Source organism: Hirundo rustica, chromosome 1 (genome assembly GCF_015227805.2).
Source record: "Hirundo rustica isolate bHirRus1 chromosome 1, bHirRus1.pri.v3, whole genome shotgun sequence".
Lineage (NCBI taxonomy): Eukaryota > Metazoa > Chordata > Aves > Passeriformes > Hirundinidae > Hirundo > Hirundo rustica.
This window is the reverse complement of record NC_053450.1, coordinates 98,575,221-98,590,080: the sequence shown is the minus strand read 5'-3', so window position 1 is coordinate 98,590,080 and position 14,860 is coordinate 98,575,221.

Here is a 14,860-nt window from a genome sequence, read left to right as displayed (position 1 = left end):
ATGGTACCCCGAAGACCCTCAGAGGCCTCCGTGGCACAGCTGAGACCTTTATGCCTTTTTTAGACTGTCTCAGAAATGCAATTGACCGAGTTCCTAGAATGTCTCCAAAAGTTAAATCTTCACTAGGAATTCAATTGGCTGTAGAAAATGCAAATTCCACCTGCAAGAGAATTATATATTCACTGCCACATTCCACGACCTTAGTCGATATGATAGAGGCCTGCTCTCATGATGAAACTCCAGAGGAGAAAGCTACATGCTTGGCTGAAGCGATGGCAGTAGCTCTCAGGCTGTTAGTTCAACAAGGCTGAGATATCAGGATCAAATATTTCAATTGCAGAAAGATAGGTTACATCAAAGCTCAATGCAGAACTGTGAAGAAAAGTAAAACAACAGCAACATCTACTTGTTCCTTGAGAAACTGCAGCAGATGTGTTAAGTTTGGACATTAAGCCAGCGAATGCAAGTCGAGATGCAAAAAAGACAGAACACTGCTGGAAAACAAGAGAGAGCACAAAAGGAGGATGCATGATGACACAAGTGCAACCCCAAACCAGGTGGCTGCCTGGACGTCCTCAACTCAGCAATCACAGGAAGTGCAGGAGTGGACCTGGCAACAGCAGTAGATGTCAGTTTAAATGATGTGCAGGTTGTTCCATCAACGCAAATGGGACCCTTAGGACTTAATGCCCTGCTGATAGAGAGATCATCCACATCAAAGCAAGGCATTTTTGTTTTGCCTGGACTAATTGATGCAGAGGGTAATAGTGGAATCATGGTGCAAACACTGAGGCCATCTATCTGTATTCCAAAAAGAACCAGACTGGCACAGCTTATTCCCTTTAAGGCTCAAGTTCCTAAACAAGGGGTTATGGTGAAGGGGGATGGAGATTTTGGGTCAACAGGAACTCCTCAGGTGATGTTTACCTTGCCATTAACAGGAGCTAAACAAATGAAACCTATCATCTTTCAGCATCCTAATGGAGGAACCCTGACAACCAAAGCTGCATTGCTTGACACAGGTGCAGATGTGACCATCGTTCTCTCATTTGCATGGCCTCTGACTACCCTGGGAACCCCAGTTATGGGGGGGCATGCAAATGACTCGAGTTAGTGAAACACTCTTAACAGTGTGGGTTGATAATGAAGATCGTGTTTCTGCCCAGGTGAGACCTTATGTGATGAATACAACAATCTGGCTACTGGGATGAGATGCATTGAACCAGATGGGTTTCTGCCTTACTAATGAGGGTTTTTAGCTTGGGCCATTGAGGGGCGGCCAATCTTAAAATTGAAATGGTTGACAGAAGCCTGCATATGGAATGATCATTGGCCACGGTCCAAAGAAAAGCTTGCTCATGTTATAGAACTGGTTAATGAGCAATTGAAGAAGGGACATATAATACCCTTTATGAGCCCCTAGAACACACCCATTTTTACAATTCTTAAAAGATGAGGAAAATGGAGGTTATTACATGACCTTCAAGCCATTATTTCTGTAATGCAGGATTATGGGATCCCTGCAGGCTGGTCTACCCTCACCAGCAGTGTTACCTATTGTTGCTGTGTGTTATTTGGTTTCATATTGTATTTCATTTTTATATTGGGTTTTATAATGGTTTGTTCTGCACCCCCCTGTTCTCCTGGAAAATGAAATATCCCGAAGTTTGTTCCTGCCCTTCCCCCAGTCCATCTCACACATTCTTCCCAGTCCCCTTCCTTGAATGTAATCCAACCCTGTTCCACTCCCACCTTATCTCTGACTGGGTATTAGCTTGTCCCCTCTCAGAGCTCCTTCCTTGCATATAAGCCGAAGCCGCATGTGGTCAGGCCTCTTGGTTTGGGCAGTGGGACGGGGCTCATGACCAAGGCTAGGTCTGGGGCAGCACCACAGAAGAAAGACTAAACAAAACCCTGGTTTCACCTCCGGATCAAGTGCAGACCTCCTTCCTTTGCCATCAACAGGGTCTCGCTCTCTTGTACTAAGGGAAAGGTTCTCAGCCACCTCCTGGGTTTTAGGACCCTGAGGAAACTCCTTCTAACTGCAGCTTGTCTTGCTAGCCTGGGCAAAAAGGAGCTAGAGAGCTCCATGAGAGAGGCAAGCCACAACCTACGAATTGGCAACTGTTGATTATTGACCTCAAAGACTGTTTTTTTCACAATTCCTCTGCATGAGGACGATGGTGAGAAGTTTGCCTTCTCAGTACCATCCATTTACAAGGCAGAACCAGCAAAGAGGTATCAATGTATTGTATTACCCCAGGAGATGCTAAACTCTCCTGTGATGTGTCAGCTATATGTTGCTTGGGCACTAGTCCCACTGAGAAAACAGTACCCACAGTATCTCATTTATCATTACATGGATGATATTCTGATAGCCGGAGAACATTTGTTTGCCGCAAATCCGCTACCTGCCTTACAGCAACAGTTGCAAACAGCAGGCCTTCAAATTGCCCCTGAAAAGGTTCAACAACAGGCCCCCTGGAAATATTTGGGAATGATTATTACTGAAGCTCAAATTCTGCTTCCAAAATTAACTATTTCTACAGAAATTCGGACTTCGACAGGTGCTCAAAAGCTAATTGGAGACATACAGTGGATTTGTACCACCTGTGGCATAACTAATGAAGACCTTGAGCCCCTAATGCCATTATTGAAAGGGGGTAATCAGGCCAATTTGCTGCGTGAGCTAACTGAAAAAACTAAACAACCACTAAAAATCTTGGAATGAGTGTTTTTACCATTTAATTTGAACAAATCTGTGACCACACGAATGGAAGCTATAGCAGAAATTGTGATCAAGGCACAGAAATGGACATTGGAAATTGCAGGAATGGAACCCCAAAATATTCTTCTTCCATTAACACAGGATTACTTGCAATGGTCATTTCAGAATTCAGACACATTACAGTGGGCATTGTTAAACTTTCCAGATCTCATCAGCACTCATTTTCCTCCACATAAGCTTTTTTCTTTGCATCAACAGGTCGAAGAATTACCTTGGTTATCAAGGCCACCTGTAGAAGGTTTTCACTGATGCCAGCCAAAAGACTTCTAAAGCAGGTCTTACTTGGCAGGATGAAGGCAAAAGGCTCAGTGAAATCCTTGAAGGACCAGGAGACTCTTTACAGGTTCTTGAATTATGCACAGTAATCAGAGTGTTTGAAAAATGGACAAATGATCCCATTAACACTGTTTCTGATTCCCTCTATGTTGTAGGTGTTGTCGAGAGCATGGAGCGAGCATTACTGAAGGAAATTCAAAACAGACGGTTGTGGCAACTCTTTTTGCAGCTATGGCAATTACTTAATTCTCGCAAACAGGATTATTTCATTACCCACATACCCACTCTGGCTTGATGGAAGGTGTGGCCTTAGGAAATGAGAAGGACGAACAATTACTGGCACCGCTTTGGACCTCTGCTTCTCCCAACATTGATAAATTTGGTCAAGCCAGAAGGGCACACAAGTTTTTTCACCAAGGTGCTAAAGTTTTACGTAAACAATTTGGAATATCATTACAAGATGCGCCAGGAATTGTCACAACTTGTCCACAATGCCAGAGTAGGATTGGCAGATTGGGTCCTGGTGTCAATCCTCGTGGCCTTGGGCCCTTGCAGTTATGGCAAACTGATGTAACTATTTATGCTTCTTTTGGGTGTTTCAAGCGCATTCATGTAACCATAGATACCTATTCTGCTATGGTTTGGGCCACTCCCATGACAAGCGAGGACTCATTTTGTCGTTTGATACTTGCGAGGGTGTTTTGCTGTAATGGGCTTGCCTCAGGAAATCAAGATGGACAATGGGGCAGGATATATAACCCAACGAACCCAAAACTTCTTGGCTCATTGGGGAGTGAAGCATAGCACAGGAATTCCAAGTAACTCCACAGGACAAACTACTATTGAAAGAACACACCAGGTACTGAAAGGACTCCTTGATAAATAAAAAATGGAGGATGGGCTGAGCCCACAGGGCAGAGTGTTGAAAGCAATTTATGACATGAATCATTTACAGTTAGTAGGCAATCATCATGAACCACCTGCATCAGCACATTATTTAGGTTTGCAGCAGGATTCTGAACTGATACAGCACTGACCAAAAGTTCGTTTTAAGAATCCTATGGCAGGCTTATGGGAATGTCCTGCAGATCTATTAATGTGGGGAGGGGTTATGCTTGTGTCATTACAGACAAAGGACCCTGATGGATACCAGTGAAATGGGTTCACCCCTGGCTTGAGAAGGACACTCTGGTTCTGGATATTGCCAATGAACTAACAACCAGCACTACCTGAAAGGATCAATTGTCCTCAGAACTCTGAACGCTTTTGCTACCCTTGGTGAGGTAATGTGTGGGGTGTGGATTTGACAGGTGGCATCAATTTAGAGGAAGCAGTTTCCCCAGGTGTATAAAGTGCAGACACCATCACTCTCAAGGATTTAATACGTGGGTGTTGTTACCCCAGGTGACAGGAATAACTGTTAATTCCCCTGAAACTTGTCAGGAAGTGCTGAGCTTGTTAGAATCTAAGAAGCAGTTGGAACAGGCAAGTGGTATCGTAATAAACTACAAAAGCTCGAGCAAAAAGAAAATTAGTATCAGGTCAATGCTATTGAATGTGGAGGGGAAATATTCCCTCCTTGGATTTTGAGTGATAGGCCTGATTAATGGGAGTTTATTCCTTGGATTTGGGGTGTTAGACCTGATCAGTGGATGCAGACAATGCTTAGGTGGGAAAGGGAGAACCAAAGAAGATGGAATAGAAGGGCACAAAGAGCAAGAGGCACAGTCAGTTTGGACTTTTCCCCTGACCTCATAGGGGAGGTTTTTTTGTCAGTGATGAGGATGAGGAATAGGTTGAAACTAGATATGTGGGGTTTTAGGGTTTTCCTGTGTTATTTGCACTGTTTGGTAACATCTATCACAGGAGAAATTAACCTGCCAGGGTGGCATCAACAGAATATGTGGCTTACTTGGACTAATGTTACTGGAGTAGATTATTTTTGCTTATCTTTGTCCATGCCAGGAGATCCTTTTTGCACATGTTTAATTGGTGTCCCTTTGAGTAACTTTAATGGTTTTACAAAATGGGTAGGAATAGAAGGAAGGCTGTATGTAGGAGCAAATAGAGCAAGTGCAGAAGATCAATTGATGTAACATAACCGTAAACAAAGGTGGTACAAAATTGGACGGATGTGAAAGACAGGGGATCAAACCAAACAGTGAAGGCTTCCAAGCAGGTATAATAGCATGATCACTGAATGAGAGTGGATTGGAGCCTCAAGTACTGGATCTGTTAGGATCGATACCTGGAAATTATTGCTTGATTTTTAATTACTTCTTAGACCCAAGAGCAACAAATATGAGCAATATCCTAGCCCCACGTCCCAAAAATAATAGTGTCATCCTTAATCCCAATTCTCCATGGTATCAGGACCTGAATAAATATTGCCACAATTGGACTTATCCTGGATGTGTGGGTGAAAATGCAACTATAAGAATGCTTCCACCAGGTGTCTTTTTAATTTGTGGAGATAGGGCATGGCCCACAGTCCCACATAATGCCTTTGGTGGACCTTGTTACTTAGGGAAACCAGCTGTGTTTACCCCTAGCATGCGTGAGTTACTTAATCAGATAATGTGGAGAGCGAGACACAGCAAAAGAGCTAAAAGAGCAATCACAGGCCTGGAACCTAATTGTAAGGATAAGTTAAAGATTTGGGGCACTCCAGCATGAATAATAGCATCAATACTCACACCAGGTATTGCTGCTGCTCAAGCTCTGACTATGCTTAATAAGCTGGGATGTTGGACAGTTAAGCAATTACATACCACTTCAGCTATTAAAAATCAGATGCCCACTTATGTAGATAGTATTATGTGGTATTTCTTTATGAGACCAGACGACCACTGATGGCAAAAAGAAAGAGTCTGCTCTCTCTCACTAGGTGGGATATAACAGCTTTAGTCTCAAGTCCTGCCCTGCCTGGCTAGAGCTCTTTCCCAGTGGCTCACTGGTGCCAGAGAACTGAAGCCCTGCCCATGCCGGGGCTTTTTCCCCAGGGGGCAGGGCCCAGAGGCAGAGACAAGCCACTACCCAATCAGGGATAAAATGGAAATGGAACAGAGTTGGGTTACAGCTCAGCAAGGACAGACCACGTAATCCAGAGAAAAAACACTACAAATCCGATGAAACACAATATAAACCAAATTAATGCATTACAACATTTCCCCTTTTCTTATTAAATTAAGAAGGAGGAAGGCTCAGTTCGTGGGAGATGCTCAGAGTTTGGACCTTGAGTACCTTTAAAGTTGCAGAAGAAAAATGACCTTTAGTGCAAACAAACTGTCCAGAAAAACACTGTTAAGGAATAATGATAATTAGAACGAGAAGGTTTGGCGCTTTCTCCTCCTCCAGGCAGCACTGGCCACTTGTGGGGCCTCTGCAGGTGGCTTTGCACTTTTAGGGATGAAAGGTTTCACCCATTTGGCTGGCACCCACTTGAGACCTGGGGGAGTGGACACATAGGCATACCCACAACCCCAGCTGACCTGATCATGAGGACTTTTTGTTTCTCTGGTCACTGGATCCTTTACTATCATATCCGGTGACTTTTGCTGAAAGGCAGAACTGGTTAAAGCAGGATTATTTAGTTTAACATTTACATTTTCTATTTTTTTGAAAAATTCCCTTTGGACCTTTGAGGCCTCCTGCCCCCATTGTCCCCAAAGTCCAGAAATTGCTTCTTTAAAGGGCATTGAGATACCCAATGTCCAGCCTGATTGCACAGGAGACACATTGTTCTTCTCTTGGGCGGTGGCTGTGGCACAGGCGCAGGAGGTATGGTGTCAGCAGCAGCATTTTTTTGTGGCGGCTTGTCTCTGGAACTGTGGCTTTGATGAGCTGTTATGAAGGAAACCTTTCTGGCACACACCTCGAGCATGTCATGTAAAGTTGGAGCCGGTTCTGTGGACAGGCTGAGGATAGCTGCATTGCACCGTTCATTTGCATTGGCCAGAGCTATTTCCTCCAGGACCTGTTCTTTGGCTCCTTCATTCTTAACCTGTAACTTGATAGCTTGGATTAACCACTCCACAAATGTTACAAAAGGTTCAGATGGAAGCTGTATTATTTTACTGTAAGGTTGGAAAGACCCATCAGGCTGGATTGCTAATCGAATTGGCAAATTCTTATTATCAACAACTGTTTCAGGATTTTGCCAAAGCTCCGGAAGTAAATCTTTTTGGAGGTCAAAGGGAACTGTAGGATTTCTTGCTAAATTTGCTTTTAAGTGGTTGCAAAAGTATTCTTTCATATCCAAATTTGGCCTGAGCTTTGCATAAACCCTGAATCACTTGTTGGGGGAAGGGGTCCCAATTTGTGGGGACAGCACCCCCTCTTTTTGATTGTTGATATGTGAAAGGGGTAGCAGAAAAGCCGGGATCACTTCCTGCTTCCAGGTTCCCGGCTCCACCCCCCACACTGGGGCGTGGGAACTGGTACTGTGGGCAGGGAAACCGTGGGAAGCAGGGGCAGGGAGGGGCTGGAGGTATGACTTACACGGGGAGGAGTCAGAGGGCGGAGGTTTGAGGGTAGGGGGCAGAGTCAGAAGAGAGGGCAGTGCTGAGGGCGGCACTGAAGGGAGGGAGGGGTCTGGGGAGAAGAAGGGATTGCAGGAAGGAGGGACAGACAAAGAGAGAGGCTCCTCATGGCTTGAGAGCACATGGCTTCGGCTATTTTGGACAAAGAAATCCCCTCCATTTTGTGACACACCTCCCTGGGGATCACTAAGATGGGAGGTTTGAGCACTCGGACTGCGTGCAAAGGTACAAACTGGGGAAAATTCACAAAGAACTGGCTTTTTTCCCTTTTCATTTTGCTTTTGCAATGCAAACTTAATTTTTAAGCTATAAAAAGTGTGAAAAACGCTAATCAATTGTTTTAAAATTTTAAAAGTTTAATAGTAAATAAGATGGTTATAAAAATAGAATTAGAGTAAAAAAATTGAACAATTAGAATTAGGACAATATGAGACAATAAAAAACAAAGTCACAGACATCTGGGTGCCTCTCTGAGCAAAAAAGCTCCGAAGAAGGACCCCTGTTAACAAAAGGAGTGTCTCTTAAAAGCAATAGCCTGTTGAATATTAATACATTTCATACATGATGCATAAATTTCATTCAAAAAAAGAATTGTCTCTGGTTAGTATCACTTTTTTCCCTTTAATCTCTGTGGCATCCACAAGGCTGAGCGAGGCAGTAGGAGTTGGTCTCTTCTGATAAGGAAGTAGTAAATTCTTTTTCTCTGAAAGATTTACGTTTTCCTGTGGTTGGTACATAAAAACTACATTTTAACTACAAAACTACATTTACTGTATTATCAAACTATTAATACAACATTAACAATTAATACAACATAATACATATAGTAAATATCTTGTGTAGAGCCATATAATATGCACTTTTCACAATCCTCGCTCTTCTTTTTATAATTAATTTGGCTCAAGCAATATTCATTGTTTTCTAGCTTTCATTATTCGCTCATTTTTTTCACAAATCAATCTCGCTTCTTTGAAGGGGTCTTCTATATTATTTTGTTTCTTTAACACCATAATCCTTTGTGGTGGTGTTGTTGTAGGCAACTTTTGATCAATGTTCAGTAATTGCATGCTTTGTACTACACTGGTGATGAGCCGAATGAAACAGGGGATCACACAAGGAAGAAATATTAGACCAGCTGTAGCACATAAAAGGAAGAAGCCTAACTTTTTCTACCATTCTATTCCCAACACATTTTCTCACCAGCTAGTATTTAGCATTGATTCCCACTTTTGAACTGGTTCGTGGGTGATTTTTCTGATATCATTGACTATGTCCAGGATGGCATCTCCATTGTCATCTATTTTTAAACAACAATCTGATGTATTGAACTTTCCACAAACACCCCCTTCTTCAGCTAATAGATAGTCTAAAGCTAATCTATTCTCATACACAGCCACTCTTGTTTGGGTTTGTTGCCTTGATATTAATTCCATTGCCTGACCAGTTTTGTTCGTTATTATCTCTACAGCGGCTTGAAGTCTTATAATACGATTTAGCATATAAATTGGGGTTCGATATCCCCAACTCCCATCTCGTGCCCAGGTGGCTGGCCCATATGTTTCTAGTATGTGTTCAGGGGGCCATTCCTCCTCTCGCCATTTTTGGAATCCTCCAATTAATTCTCTTTTGTTTCTCTTTAGATCCTCATAAACTGGTATCCCTAATTGATCCCCATCAGGTCCTGGTAAAAGAAAAAATCCTGGCTGTATAATTCCCAGAGTGCAGCTCCCTTTCCACTGGGAGGGGAGTTTTGGGTATGCTCTTTTTCCACATATCCAAAATAAGCCGTTCGGAGCTTTCCAACAGTTAAATTTTTGTTGATCTATATTCTCCCAAAATTCGGAAATTTCCGGGATGCCATAGTAAGGATTTTTACTTGTATCATTACATTGAAAAAGTTTTGTTTTGTTATCATACTTACGATTCACTTTTTTTGCTTTTTCTTGGGTCTAATACATGGTTGGTGCTTCTGGGACCCACCATACAGAAGTTCCATTACTAACTTTGTATCTTTTACAGGGTGTTTTTCTTACTTCATAAAGGAGCCTTTTCCCAGTGCACCAGAGACATTCTTCCCCTATCACTGTTGAGCTTAAAATCCACCCTTCTGGTCTGTTTTCTCCACTTGTACTTGCTTGGTTCCATTTTAGAAGCTCAATTGGGCCTAAGCTGCTGCCTTTCTATGGCCATTCTTCTGACATCAAAGCCCCTCCACAGACCCAACAATTGGTTATATTAAGTTCCTTACTTATTCTTTCCCCCAATTCTACAAACTGATTTTTACCCATCTTTAAGATAGCAATTTCTTTTTCTAATTGCTGTTCAAGTTTTGTATACAAATCGTTGATTGAAATTGGCACAGGTTTAGGTGGTTGTACTGACTTAGCCTTTTTGCTTATCAATTGCTCTTTTACTAAATCTTGTGCTTTTTGCCCAGTAATGCAGGTAAAACACATCCATCTCTCCTCTTTCAGGCACTGACTTCCCATCCTGCTACCACTTGTTCCTACGTTCTCTGCAATCTAGTACTTTTCCCCTTTAAGTATGCAATTGCCTAATTTGGATGGGTTATAACAGTGGCTGTTGACATGAGTGTGAGAAATGAAAAAAGAACCTCGGTGTCTTTCTATGTACAGCTTTTGGTAACATCTCTAGCATGGCCTTGTTGATATCCCAAAAGGGAGAAGACAAAAATTGAGTGACAGAAAAAGGAGTAACAGAGGTCCAGTATGGCTTATACTCCCACCTCCCATGCCTATGGGGTTGTAACCCACAGCAGGTGTATTTGATCTTCTTGGTGGCGAATACAGAGGCCAATCTGGTCTTGCCCTCTATTTCCTTGTCACTTCCTCTTAGCTAATTTCCAGACAAATTGTTTTTGACACTCCTTAACTGTCGTTTCCCACTGTTCTTCAGGTATCTTCCATTCAACAGGCACTAATAATTCTCATCCACAAAACAAAGTTATTATTTCAGTTTCTTCGAATTCTACTTGGATAGGAGATCGATTTGGCCCTTGACACTTCCTGCAACAAGAGCGTCGCTTGTGTGAACTACAATACTAATTCTTCTCACAATTTAAACATTTACATTTAACCCAGCTAGCATGTCTGGTATTTGGGTGGATCAAACAGGGTATTTGGTCTGGCACTGATAGAAGTTGCAACTCCTCTTCCTCTCTGCATGAACCACAGGCTAAGGCGTGACTACAAGAGTTCTCTGTCTGAAACAGTCCTGATCCTCCTGTTTGGAGTGGAAGTATTCCTCCCCAAGGAGGGTATTGGAGGCGTCTCAAAGCTTGTCCAGGTGGTACTTGAAACCACTGATATAAGCTTGGCCTTATCTCCCAATTAGGTGTGATCCTAGGTATGTTTCTTGGACCATTTGGGTCTTCCTAGTTCACTACCACCCAGTCCCTGTTTAAGAGTCAGTTTTGTATCACCCAGTTCAGATGTAATCGTCCACTCCTTAGGTTCTTCCAAAGGTCCTTTGATTCTGCTGGCATGGATCCACCCTCGTTCCTTGGTCCAGATCGCAGCCTCGGTCATCAGCAATACCTGAAAAGGACCTTCCCATTGAGGAGTTAAAGATTGTCCTTTCCAGGTTTTTACTAGCACCCATTCCCCTGGATGAACACTATGGATTTTAAAGTCTACAGGTGTGGTTTGAGGGATTATTCCTTTCAACTGTAAGTTTTCAAGAGTTTTTGCAATGGTATTAACGTATCTTTTAACGCTCATTTCCCCTACCTCATAGGTAGCATTTTCATGTTGGGTGGTTAAAAAGGGTAACCCAAACATCATTTCATAGGGTAACACTCCCAGGTCTGACCTGGGTTGTGTTCGGATCCTCAATAAGGCCAAACGTAGGCATTGTACCCATGACATTTGGGTTTCAGCTATTAATTTGGTTAAAGTTCTCTTCAAAGTCTGGTTCATCCTTTCTACACGACTAGAACTCTGTGGATGCCATGTGGTATGCAGCTCCCATTTTATCCCTAAAGATTGAATTATCTGTTGTAACACTTTTGACGTAAAATGTGTTCCTCTGTCTGAGTCTATTCTATTAACCATTCCATATCTGGGAATAATCTGTTCTAAAAGGGTCTTACTTACCATGTTGGCTGAGGCCTTGGTAGTGGAAACTGCTTCTACCTAATGAGTTAGATGGTCTGTTATTACTAATAAATACTTCCATCTTTGTACTTGAGGAAGTTCAGTAAAATCTACTTGGATACTTTGAAATGGTCAAAGAGCTAACTCATGACCTCCTAATGTTGTTTTTCTCATTACCTTTTTGTTTATCCTTTGGCAAGTTATACATTTTTCAGTTACTTGCTTTGCTACTCCAAAAATCCCAATGCATCCATAGTTCCTTAAAAAATGATCACACAAGGCCTGAGTACCCCAGTGGGTTTTCTGATGCATATCTTCTAATATTTTTCTAGCTAGTATTTTATTAAGTATTTGTCTTCCATCAGGAAGTTTTCATTTCTCTGATTCAGCCTGTTCTCCTGCTATCTTGTTTAATTCTTTTTTTCTCTGCTTCACTAAACTTTGGGATTTCCGATTTTTCCTCATTTGGAGTTAATATTAACATAACTCTTTCAGCTCCATTTTCTGCTGCATCCTTAGCTTCCTGATCTGCTAAATAATTTCCTCTTTTTTCTGGGGTCACTCCTCTTTGGTGTCCCTTAATGTGTACTATAGCTATTTCTTCAGGTAGTTTTAATGCCTCTAAAATCTCTAAAATGAGTCCCTCATGTACTAATCCTTTTCCTCTTGAGTTAAGTAATCCTCTTTCTTCCCAAATTTTTCCAAAAGTATGTACTACTCCAAAAGCATAATTCGAATCAGTGTATGTAGTTCCTTTCTTGTGTGCTAAATATTCCAGTGCCTTTTTTAGAGCATATAATTCACAAGTTTGAGCTGACCAGTCTGAAGGTAATTTTCCTTTTTCAATAGTTTGCATGTTTTTTCCATCAACTACTGCATAACCTGACATTCTTTTTCTTTGTAGACATCTGGAGGAACCATCCACATAGATTATTTCCCCTTCTGAAAGGCCTTGTTCTTCAAGAACCCCCCGAACTTTTGTTTGGTATTGGATAATTTCTAAGCAATTATGTATTAGGTTATCTGATGGTTCTCCATATAAGAACTGAGCTGGATTTAAACTCCTGTTTACTTCTAATGTCAGATCATCACTATCTATCAAGATTGCTTCATATTTTAACATTCTAGAGTCTGTCAACCATTTTTCAGCTTTCTGATTTAACACATTTCGAACTGCATGAGGTGTGCACACAATTAGTTTACCTCCAAAAGTAAGTTTATGACTTTCTTTTACCAGGATTGCAGTAGTGGCTATAGCTTGAATACATACTGGCCAGCCGTGGCTCACTGGGTGCAGCATCTTTGATAAATAAGCTACTGGTCTCTTTACTTCTCCCCACTCCTGGACTAGAACTCCATGAGCTACCACCTTTTCTACATTCACATACAGATGAAAGGGTTTTTCTAGTGAAGGTAAGCTTAAAGCTGGTATTGAGGCCAGTTTTAACTTCAATTTTTCTAATTTATCATCATCTTCCTTGGTCTATTTTATATTATCTCCTTCTGTCAATTTTTCATACAAAAATTTTACTGCCTGTGTGTACCCCTCAATCCATAATCTACAATATCCTAATAATCTGAGTAGTTTTCTGATTTCCCTCTTTGAAGAGGGAGGTGGAAGGGATAATATTCCTTCAGTTCTCTCTGGACTGAGCCTTCGACTACCCTTACTTATCAAGTGTCCAAGATATTTCACCTCTGGTTCTACAAATTGAAGTTTCCCTTTTGATACCCTTAATCCTTTTTCTCCAAGAAAATTTAAAAGTTTTATTGTAGCTTCTCTAACTTCATCTTCCCCAGATAGTAGAAGATCATCCACATATTGGATAATTTGCATTCTAGGAGGAGTGGAGAAGGCTTGCAGTATTTTTTCTAAAGATTGCCCAAATAAGTTTGGAGACTCCGTGAACCCTTGCGGTAATTTCGTCCATCTTAATTGCTGCTTTCTTCCAGTTTTTGGATCCTCCCATTCAAAGGCAAGGATATCTCAGCTCTCCTTGGCTAGTGGACAGGCCCCAAAAGCATCTTTAAGATCCATTACACTAAACCACTGATGCTGGGGTGGAACTTTACTTAGAAGTGTATAGGGATTGGGTACCACTGGGTAATGAGACCGAGTTCTTTTGTTAACCTCTCTTAAATCTTGTACTAGTCTATAACTCCCATCAGGCTTCTTTACTGGGAGAATAGGAGTATTGTGGGGAGACATGCAAGGTTCTAGTGTCCTGTCCTTTATTAGTCCTTCTATTACTGGCTTCAAACCTTCCTGTCCTTCTAAAGATATGGGGTATTGACGTACACATATGGGACAATCTTTTCTCTCTATTGTAACACTTATAGGGTCAATATTTAATCTTCCCCTATTTCCTTCCCCAGCCCAAACTTCCTTGTTAATTTTTTCTTCATCCTCTTGGCCTAATTTTAAAACTGTAATTTAAAGCTGTCATTTTCCCATCTTCTGGTATAACCCCTATTCCTAATTTCACTTGTAAGTCTCTTCCTAGTAAGTTGCTACCTGCCTTTGGGACTAATAAGACATCTCCCACCCAAATTTTAGTTTCCCCTTCAATTACTACATCTTTAATGACTGGAACTATAAAAGTTTCTCCTTTTGCCCCTGTTACTTTTGCAGTATCTTTACTCACACTATAACCTTTTGGTACATTTAGCAGGCAGGTTCTTTCTGCCCCTGTATCTACCACAAATTCCAATTCTTCTTCTTGGAGATCCACTTTTAGAGTTATCACAGGCTCTAGATGGTATTTGTCCCCTAAAAATAGAGCCTTTGACCTCCCTATTCCTCCTCTGTGCTCATCTCTTTGAAGATTTTCAGATCTATTACCTGCTTAGGACAATTTCTCCTATAATGTCCCTCACCCCCACAGTAAAAGCAGACATTCCTGGAATGCTGCTGAGACTTGGTTTGTATTGGGATTCTATTCTTTTCCTTTCCCTTGTCTCTACTAATTTTATCTCTAGAAGTAGTGCCTGTATGTTTTTGATTTTTTTGGAAATTGTTTTCTTGCATGGTGACTGCCATAAGTTTTGCTTTTAGTTTAGCTCTCTCTTCATCTCTTCGGACATAAACTTTCTGAGCTTCTTTTAATAAGTCATCTAATGATTTATTATGCCAATCCTCA